Below are 11,128 nucleotides of genomic sequence, written 5' to 3' on the forward strand. Positions count from 1 at the left end.
CAAGTAGCAAGCCCACACACCCACCCTGCTGACACCCACCATGCTCCCTCCCCACACCTGCCTGCATGGCCACTGTCAGGACCCCAAGGACAGCTTCAGCCCCAAATTAATTTGTGTGAGGGTCACGTTCTCCAGGCAAGCTCTTGAGCCCATGGGACAAGAGAAACAGAGCAAGGCAGGAGAGTTCTCAAGTGGGCATGCAAGCCACAGGGAGAAGAGCTGCTGCCCAGGCTGGGAAGTAGCCACAGTCCAGGGCAGGAACTCTGTGCACTAGCCCGGGATGGGAATTTCCCTGACTTTTCCTGTAAGTCAAGGGGCAAACACAACACTGGGGTCCCTTGACCTGAGGGGGCAGGGCTGAATAAGAAGCTGACTTTGGGCAACAGGGATGCTTGGAAGGATCCAGATCTTTTTCTATCCCTAGGAAACCATCCTATCTTAAGTCAAGTATCTTCTCTGGGATGGAGGCACTTCCTCATTACCCCAAAATCCTTCTCTAAATGCTTGTCTCCACTGCCCACACACACAGATCTGACCTTCACTGTGCAACATTCTTCCTCTACAGCACTGACACCAAGTCATTTCAGCAATCAAGAGAAGAAAAACTTAATGTACAAATACCCAAGCCATCAGGTACCTGCTTATCTCGGAACCTCATCATTTTGGAGTTGCAAGGAGACTCTGTGCTCTAGTCAGAAAAAACATTATTCCTCCTTCATGTGGCACTCCTACAAATCCTAAAGCTTTCCAAAGAATTCACATTCTCAAATACGAAGTTACTCTGAAGGATGTCGCAGATGTGAAGCTGTCAGCAGAATTCTCAAGTCTATATTGTGAACTCCCCACATTGTGAATCTGCATTTACTCTGTGCAACGTAAGTAAATGACAACCCACTCCTGAAACCTTAAAAATCCATCACCCAGAGTTAAGGGCTAACTCTGACACACAATAGCCAATACTCTCTCAGCTCTAAACAAGGAAAACCAACAGTCCCAAGAGCACTGCAGCAAGAATATATCCAACTTGAACGTAACAGACACAAAACAGTGTCAGGAAATTCAGAGAGCACCAATTAAGGGCTGAAACACTGTAACCTCTGGGGAACCTAAAAGGGGAAAGGTCAATGTAGCCATAAGCTCCAGAGACATACCAATGCATCTAGCAGGCTGTTGGACCAGGGATGATTTATAACGCTTGCGGCCCAGCTGCTCCACACCCTACATGTGCATTTCAAGGCCCTTACAGAGGGAAGTGATCTGATATTAAGTAACAAGAACAGACTGGACCAGACCAAGGTCCAGTAGACTTTCTCATGCCTGTTGAAATTCAAGGCCTCAGGCTACCTGTTCCACTCATTATGCTGCAGCAGCTCCAATACTTGGAATAATGGGGCATGAAAGGCCAAATTTACCAATAGATTTATATACAAAGATATAAAAGATATAAATAGAAGCCTGGCAGGATTTCTAGATTAGGTGTCTAAATCACTGCATGCAGGAGAATGGACTGCTCCCCTTCTAACCACTCCATACCTCTCCAACCCCAGCCACCACAAGAAAACCCAGTTCAGACAGGACGGAAGCCCCCTGCTGCTCTACACATTGCCAAGGGCCATCCCTGTGCAATCCACTTGGACGGTGACGGCACCTGAACTCCGCAAGTCTCAACAGTGCAACCTGCAATGGCTGCAGCTCTCACAAAATGTAGGTCTGCTTGTTTCCCAGAATAGGAGCTGCCTCTTCAGCTTCTCCTCTCCCTTCCCCCACTACATCTTTACTTTTCATAGACTCAATGCTGTTTCAAGGTACCCTCATCCTGCCACCGGTGGGCGGGTGAGTGGGGGAAAGGGGCCCTTTATAATTGTAGTGTTGCAATCTGCCAGCCCGGCCAGGCAGCCTGTTCCCGCCTGCACTGCATTAAATACCTTATAACTGATTACACCCCCATGGGGCATGATTAGCAGCCTTCAGAGAACAAAGTCTACTTTCACAAGAATAAGAACAGACACGTACTGCTAACCTACTACACAGCTGGGCAGGTGAGGAAACAGGGAAGAAAGGAGGGTGTGTGGGGGGGAAGAGTTAACTGTAATAACTCTATTCCTTGTCTCCCCTATCCTGGTTGAGTTGAGATTTCCACTGCCCCACGCAGTAGTACCCCTCAGACCAAGCCCACAAGATTCAGGTAACAAAACCTCATAAACAAATTGTTGCCTGTGGAAGTCAGGCAAAGTCCTAACCTGGGAGAGGCAGGGCCTCGAGGCAAGTGGATCGAGCTTTGCTCTGGGTGACAACAATTCCTTCACATCAGTTCCCAGGAAAAGGGAAGGGTGAACTCCAACTTCAGTATCAAAAACAAGCAGAAGGAGGGAAAGCTCAAAATACGACCACATATCCACGCCCCTCTCTAACCTCTGTATACGTTGGAAAGGTCTACATAAGTAACAGCAAAACATCTAATTCAGTCTGGAGGTTAACAGCCCTCCAGGTGATGATTTTTTCTAGTGGGGAAAGAGGAGGTAGCAAAGAGGGGGAAAGCCCTCTCCATATGAGATAAGTAATAGGGATCCCCAAACATACACAGTCCATATTCGTTGCTGCAACAAAGAACCAGCTTGAAGGAAACTCAGCCAATCTGACATGAAATGACCTACAGCTCATTAGCAAAGTGCCTTCCAAATCTCAAAATGCCCACACAAACAGCCACAAATATATTTGGTGCTATCTGGCCTCCATCTCAACAGAGCAGAAAGAATCAGGCTATACAGCCTTTTGACAAAAGCAATAAGAAAAATGGTGGCAACTCTGAGACTAAAATAAGCCTAGGATGAGCCCTTCCAGCTACTCTCCCCAAACCTCTGACATTAGAGAGCACAGTGGAAAGCTTGAAGAAAATGGTCTGATTTGAGAGAGAAGCCCATGCACAAGCTTCAACAAAATAGTAAGAAGTCTCCTAATTGTGTCCTCTTGGAAACAACCACCTGCTTTACCCAGAGCCCCCTCGTTTTGCCCACAGCCCCGTGGATGTTCACGGTACCATCTGGAAGCACTCCTGTTCAGCTGATGTATCTAGAGGGGCCCTGGTGACACATTCCACCGGGATTCTTACCCAACCCACCCAAGAAAGGGTTTGTTAATGAGTAACCAACCCAGCTGAAAATGATCTACTTGTATCTGCTTTACTCAGCAGCTGGTCCTTCAGCCAGCAGACAGGAGACCTCTGAACTGTACTGTCCAGTCCCATCTGTATGGCAACATCTGCATACTCTCTTTATTACAGGAAGACTTGGAGGTACCGGTTGACTTTAGGCTCCGATGTACCTGCCATTGATATAAAGCATCAATACATTTAGAGTTACATTACCAAACAGATTGTGCTTTCAGGGTTTGGATAAATGAGAGCTTTCACCACAAACACAAGCTAGTCATTGGAAGCTCCAGGAGGTAATTTAAATTATCACAGCCAGCACAAAAATAGTTTTACTTTGGGAGTTGAAGTTGCAAAGCTGTAATAAATCCAAGTGGCACAGTAAAACTTCTTATAAAAGCTTAAAATTAGTTTTGAAGCCCCAAATGGCCTTGCATATAATTTGATTCTGCTACCGTGGGCTAGCAAAAGGGAAATCACTCTTCACACTGTAAAAAAAAACACCGAAAAACTCTATCATCCTTCAGCTCCTAGGAAACAGAAGAGGTAGGCTTACATTTCATGTCTCTATATATATATATGTGTAAAATACATAGAAATAATAAATATATAAATAAAATGTTAAACCCACAGAACTAACAATGACTTGTTCAATCCCACACAGTGCTGGGCAGCTATCAATCAGGCATCAGAGCTCAAACTGGAGCACTGCAATCCAACACTCTCTCCTGGCTGCTGTACCCTCATCGATACCCTGCACCCACACCCATTCCCAGAGCAAACTGCCTTCCCCTGCCGAGAAGCGCTCGTGCTATTCCGATACTGGTATTCGCCACCAGAGCAAGAGACCCTAATTTAGCCCCGCACGGGCCTTCTGCAAACTGCTAATCCCCACTCCACAGCTGCTTTTCAAATGTACAGGCATGAGCAAACCGTAAACGATTTATGGCGCGTGGCAGGAAGACTCCTGGCTCCCTGCGTAGGCGGGGTTTTGGGACAAGATCATGCTTGGACTAATGTTTATATTGCAAGTTGTCAGTCGGGCAGTAAATCATCTCTGGAGCTGCACAGTAATACAGCCCCATTCAGCTGGGGCCTTGACAACACTGAATTCTGTTACAGCCATTTCAGATACACCTGGGGACCTATCTGCAAAGGCATCATCTAATCATGGAAAAATTAATACACTTATAAGTAGAATCTACCAAAATTCTGCAGCCCAGCAAGGGTGATTCGCTTTCAGGAATCAAACCAAACTGGGGTGAGATGTTTGCCAAAAATGACTCTCCACATTAGTCCTAGAAGAAATTGGATTGAGTGCCTACACAGACATCTAATAATGGAGTGTATCTCAAGCAAAATGCAGTTACCTGAGAAAACCCTTCTGAGCGAAGTTTTCATTTCCCAGTTTTCACATAACTGTAGTGTAAGCAATGCTTAAATTCTAAAAGGGAAATAAAGATATTTTGCATACTTCAGTGCTCAAGACACTTTCTGCTCAGAAAAATAAATGCGCTTAAAGGCAGGATGTAAGCTTGAAGTCCATTCTCAAGAAAGGTTACTTAAAACAACTTAATTTTAAGCAAAAAAATCCTGTTATTTTCCACTTTTTTATTTTCTCCCATTTGAAAATACTTTTCATACAATACACTGGGTGCAGATCTCCCACAGATAAAAGTAAAGGGAGGAGAGTTCTCAATAATGAAAAAAATATAAATAAAATGCTCAAGGGAAAAAAACCAGAACAGTAGCACTAACTGCAATCACTATTTAGTTATGTGAGAGACAACAGATTTCAACTCATCTCCCTAGAATATTTTTAACCTTCCCGTTGGCCAGCAGCAGAGTCATCATTAATGAACACTAAAGCTGCGGGAAGAAATCTGATTTAGGAGACAGAGCAGCAAGGCATCGTTGAGAATTGCAGAGAGCTTGTGAAGCAAGACATATGCAGGTCTAAAACCAGTTACAGCATATGCCAAAATAATGGTCCAAAACCTTACAGCCACAACAATTATTTAATTACTACCTTGGGAAAAAAAACTTACATTCTTTTGAAACAAATACTCTAAAGTAAAACTCATCTAAAGCTTTTTACGAGCCTATGTGTAATTCCTCAATAGGTAGAGAGACTACCTCATCTGTCCCTTTTGATTTCACAACCATTAGTGCATGAGTCTTACATTAATGCAGCTGGACAACTGAGACTTTAAACACAAGAGTAAGAAAATCCGGTTTTGATACATACAACATTACCAAAGCCAGCTTTATCACATAGTTAAAATACAAATACACAACTCAACCAAGGACATAGAAGCCCCTGTGGGACTTCCAAGTCTGAATTTGTTGACCCCTAAGAAATCAAAAATTTAAACCAGTTCTCTCTTGCCACCAGAAGCTGGTCAGATACTCTCTGCCTAAAAACCATTCTAAGCCTTGCAGGAAAACTTACTTTCTAATCCTGACCCATCTCACTTTAACAGCAACACAAAACTTCTATGTAAAGTCAGTAACTGTTTACTCTCAGCTGTTAGCACTACCACAAAAGAGTTGAGCCCTGAAGCCCATGTTTGCTCCCAGAGAAGCCTACAAGGCCCATACAGGGACCTTGAGGTTTACATACCCTGCTTCTGTCTATGAAAATATACAGACTCCTTCCTTTGGTTCCACTTGCATTTAGGCAAACATTACAAACACACAGCTTTTTATACATATCTTCATGCCACTGCCACTTATCTTTATTAGCCTATGCATCAAATGGAATTTATACCTACTTGCAGCACTGATGATTCTCCTGATCCTCAACAGATTGGACACGAGCACTGGACACAAACTGTCTTCACAGACATTAGTATATTGAGGCTCATGCTATAACACACCAGAACTCACTTGAACAGCCTTAAGGCCCTGCCTCTCAGACACCTTACAGACTAAAGTCCACAACAAGACTGCAATGTGGAGAGGCCAAACTCCACTCATTCTTTACCCTCTTGCAAGCAAAGGGAAGAAGCAAGTGCTTAGCATGACCACTCAGCGTGAAAAGACAATAGCTGAATGTCTCCACATTCATCAGTAAGACAGTTCTCCTCTACAAAGTGCACTATCTTTCCACAGACATTGCTCTTCACCAGCTTAAAATCCTCAACTACCACGACTAATCTGAGCAGCTGCAGTGCTTTGTGGATTTGTTCTTTGGTTGGTGATTTGTTTTTGGTTTGTTTTTTTTTTACCCTAATGCAGTTGCCACAAAAATCAAGGTCAGCGAGCAACCTAACATAGCACTTAAGTGATTCAATACCTTGCCCCTGACACAGACCAATACATTAAGGTGGTTTAGTAGCTGGAGCAAGAAGCCTCAGTGGACAATTATGGAACACACTGCCCTTTCCTCAAACCTTTAGCTGTTAAGAGATTGGATTAGGTCTGAAAAAACCACCTTCTAAAACAAGTTCTTTAACTACAGCAAGTCTGAACATTTCCACTCCTAAGTGCTTGATCTTTTCTGAATCCCACTCAGCTCTTAGCCTCAGCGCTATTATGTGGTAGTGAATTTCCACAGATTAGACATCATGTGAAAATACTTTAAAATCATTATTCAGTTTGATGCCTATCAGTTTCACTGAATTGCATTCACCTCAACTGAAGATTACATTCCAGCTCCTTCATCCCTGCACAGCAGTCTTCCTCAGGCTTGGCACCCAACATCGTTGAAAAGCAGAGGAAAACTGAGCCCACCCAAGTGATGCTTATACTGCATTCTAACCATTGCAAAGCTATTCTCACACTCCTACATGGCTTTCCACGCCATTTCCTTCCTAAGTGCAGCTCCCAGGAGGACACTCCGGAGAGGCTGGCTCATGTCATTCCAACTACGAAACATCCTGCAAGCTGCTGCTTTTGGCCCTCTCTGGCTGAGCATATTTAGAATAAAACCATACATGAACATCCTGACAATGAAGGGAACGGTTTCTGAGAATGGAAGAATGGAACAAACAACAAAGCAAAAAAGAGAAAATTTTCCTTGAAGTCAAAAAGATTCAGGTTAGTGAACAAAACAAGCAAACAGTTCCTGGGAAGGCAAAAATAGTGAGGTCCCAAAGTACCCACTTGCCTTGAACAAGGCAGGGCCTGACTTGCACTCCATAGCAATTTCACCATGCTACAGAATACACAGAACAATGGATCACACTGGGGTCTGCTTCATTTTGAAGTCACAGCTTGAAACACCCTTTCAGTTTCTCCTCCCCCTAGATTTACTAAAGCATTCAATACCACAGTATCTGAGCCATCTACACACTTACGGGTTCATCCTCAAACCCCCAGTAAGACTGGTGTTAATCATCTTTTCCAAGAAAAGAATGAAGAATAAAAAATAGTAATGATCCGAACACAATAAATCTGTGGCAGAAATTAGGTATCTTTCTGACCATAGCATCGCCCTTCCCCTCCAACCATCTGTAAAGGTATTTCAACTTTAAAAAGTAACATTCTTTCTACTACAGTTAAAGATTCAGCCAACCTAGATCTAAGGAAAAGCCCTCAGGTAGGGGAACTGGCAGGGAAACAGGATGGATGATTTCATGCCCTAAGGCATTCGTCCTGTTTGCATAGGTTACACACATAGTTCCTCTGCAGTCCTGCATAAAATGAATCTCAGAGAGGATCATATTTACACAGTTACTAGAGATCTGAAATACACACAGCTGGCATGAATGCCAACAAGCACTCTCTCCAAAGCTCAGGGTGTCATAAAGAAAGGAGATATCTTCCCAGCCAAAAGCCCTCAAGCAAGGAGATGAATATACCTAGTTTCAGGACCTTAAATTTACTCTCAAACCATTAAACAAATCAAATGGTCAAGGAAATCTGCTCTATTATGACAATTCCATATCCTGCCAAGCCCAGTAAAAAGAGCAACATGAATCAAAAAGGTGTCATGCCAAATCCTCATTTATTAGCAGAGGAATCCTACCCTCAATCTGTATCACATCCAGGTTCATTTGAGACCTCTGTATATTGCATTTCTCCTAGCAATATGTAAGGCAGAGAGTTCTGATGTCACTCTGTGCTGGAGAAGTGAGGCCCCTGACAACAAACACACTATGCAGTAAATCTGTCAGGACCTAACCTCCAGAACTGCTTCTTGGGTCTACGCTGTAGATGTGGTGATACACGGAAATCTCAGAATTCACTTTTCAGTGGATTCTCCATAAAACATGGCAGACATTTTAACAGGTTAGGGAGCTCACCTTCAGAAAAACCATCAGCCTCTAAGACTCATAAGCATGAAATCAACTACCAAAAAATACGGTAAAATATATTTTACTAAAACCTGCTTACTTTGCTACCACTCAAATAGCTTGGCTTTTTTCATCTTTTTAAAAACACTTTATATGCCACACCAGCTACAAGCCCTTTTTCCAAGCCAGCTCTGGTACCAATCGACCAGCATGCCAACCAAAATCAATTTGTGCCCTCTGACTTGATTTTTTCTGCTCTGTGACAAGAAAAAGGCAGACTTGCAAAAGACTACATCTTTTTCAAGGCTTCAGCCTATCTCCCTGACAAGCTACACCATGACTGTATTTAGAGTGGATGGCAGAGATAAGAATTGAGGGTTTGTTGGCTGAAAAGTAAGTGACTTAGCAGGAGCCAACAAACAACTTGAAACAGAGTGGAAAAGCACGCAAGGTCATCTTTAGTTCAGAAAGCTGGTTTGGAGAGTGAAGAGGCAACAGGTCTTGGCAAGTAACTCATCCCCTCCTGACCCAATGCCTTGTTAATGTTAAAAAGATGAAAATAACCATGGGCTGCACTTTGGAACTCCACTGGCCCTGCTGAAATGCATTCACAGGATTTCAAGAGCATTGGGTGCCTGCAAAGAAATGAAAAACTCCTCTCGATACCACAGCTAAGATCTTGTAGCTTAAATGCTGATTTAACACCCAGAAGCTAAATCACACTGTAATGCAAATCACTGCTGGGATGTAGGTGATTTCTGCAGTGATCCACTAGGAAGTGAAGAAAAGGGAAAGGAGTCATTATAAAGGTGATCTGACAGTGTACAATCAAAAAACCAGCGGCTGTGTACCAAACAACTGTTCCTCTAAACTGGATCCCAAGTGAGTTCAGGCACACCTGCACCACCCATCATGGGAACAGTTAAAATTTATGTGGAAAAATAATGTGGTGGAACAAATAACCTGACAGAACAGAGGGTCACTAGAACCACCTAACTTTGACATTGCCATTATTGCAAGAGCGGGATCATCAGAAAGGATTTCATTTGGATTACGGCTGGGCAGATCCCTTGTGAATTATATGAACAGCATGGCTACTTTGGCACTGATAGAGCACATTTAAGATTGCTTTCCCAGATGGCATGTCAGAAGCACTGGCTTACATTATAATTGAACTTTTCTTCCCAGAACTCTTGCTGAATTTCTCAGGGTTGCTTCCATTTCACTGACACCCCAGCCTCTCAATTCTGGCAACACAGGCCTACTATGATGCACAGATCTCCACAGAGAGGGCCAGTGTTTCAGGTGAGTGGTTCACATGTCCTCAAAATATTTGAGTAGTGGTATAAAAAGAACACAGTCTGACTCAGCTCATTCCTGCCTTTCTTACCTGCTATCTGACACTTCAGTAAGGATTCATTGCTTCATCTTATACAGGCCCTTTATCCCAGTTCCTTCTCTGAATCTGCAAAACAAAAATGCATAGCTCTGAAAAGCTTTCAGTGGCACAGAACTATCTACATGTGATGGATTTTCAGTGGACAAGTTCCACCTGGCATCTCTCAGATCTAGGTTATTCTCAGCCTTGCCAGATCTGTGTATCATTTGCACGCCCTGATACCTACCAATGCAACCCCATGTGCACCTAAAAATCCATGTATTAGCACTCAATCTTTTACTCTGCTCTATGCAGAGTGCTCAAGCTCAGAGCCAGAAGAAGCACAGCATTTACTGTTCACCTGTTTTCCTTTAAAGTCTCCCCATGTTCCCAGAGGCTGCACACTAGTTCTATAGGGGGAAGCATTCCTCGCACTAGAGTGGATGTCCAGGCTGGCAGAGAATTTCCCATTAACCCCTGCCGAGTCTGACACCAGAGGAATGGTGACTCTTCCCTTCCAACCCTGCCTCTGCCAGTTATACTCCGGTTCTTTAACACATGTGCTGGCCCAGTCTTGTTCTGCTTTGCAGCTCCCACTCCAGCAACGCTCCCTACAGAGATACTGCTTTCTCATCCCCCACGCCACCTAACTCTCCATCACTCAGAAAGTACTACACCCTGCAGTTATGAACCAGGTTCTGCCTGCCGATCCCGTGCCTGCCCTGCTCCCTGACAGGGGTCTCTTCGCGGGAGGGAGAGCTCCGTAACGCCCCGATGGCTGAGGCAGTGCCATCACCACCCTTCCCCACGGAGACCGTTCCTTCCCTGGGGCCGGGGCTGTGGCCTCGCCGCCCTCCCGCACCCGGCCCCCGCCCCACCTGCCTGACCCCCTCCCCCCCGCCGCCCACGGTGCGACCCGCCCGAACCCGCTGTCCTCGGAGAACTCTACAATTCCTCGCCACACACGTGGACAGAAAGGCCCACCCCGCTCGCTGGGCGCCGCCCGAAGCCCGCAGAGGGCTGGGGGCGTAGGGGGCCCCGCCCGGGACTTGGTCCCCAGCCGGTCGCGATCCCCGCTCCCCGCCCCCGGAGCCCCAGCCCGGCTCTGACCCGGTCGGGCTCGGCTCCACCCGGTCGGGCCCTGTCCACCAGGGGTCCCAGTGACTTTGCGGCCGGTTCGGCGCCGGTTCGGCCCCGCCTCGGGCCCGCCCCAAACTTTGCCCCCGCCCGGCCCCGGCCCCGCGCTCTCGCCTCAGGCCGCCATTTTGCCGCGGGGCACGCCGGGTAATCCGGCGGAATCCCCACGTCGCGGCGCGGCTGCGTCATCGGGCGGCACGCGCGGGGGGGCGGGGCGGGGCGGTC

General features: G+C 45.6%; 1 protein-coding gene across 10 annotated transcripts in view; it reads right to left on the reverse strand.

Annotated features, from left to right (window-relative positions):
* TJAP1 (tight junction associated protein 1) overlaps positions 1-11,114 on the reverse strand; it is a 40,657-nt gene extending 29,543 nt beyond the window's left edge. For 2 of the 10 annotated variants that reach the window (XM_086878032.1, XM_086878026.1), the window contains exons 1-2: positions 11,018-11,114; positions 9,779-9,853 (exon numbers count right to left, since the gene is read on the reverse strand). The gene's annotated coding sequence lies outside the window, so the exon portion shown is untranslated. Of the gene's footprint in view, positions 1-4,518; positions 4,594-8,952; positions 9,024-9,778; positions 9,854-10,876 lie in introns of those variants that run through there. The other 8 variants (XM_086878037.1, XM_086878030.1, XM_086878034.1 and 5 more) reach the window with 7 other exon arrangements.
* Between the last annotated feature and the right edge of the window lie 14 nt (positions 11,115-11,128).

This window comes from Cyanistes caeruleus, chromosome 2, assembly GCF_971803275.1.
Source record: "Cyanistes caeruleus chromosome 2, bCyaCae1.hap1.1, whole genome shotgun sequence".
In the NCBI taxonomy this organism is placed as follows: Eukaryota; Metazoa; Chordata; class Aves; order Passeriformes; family Paridae; genus Cyanistes; species Cyanistes caeruleus.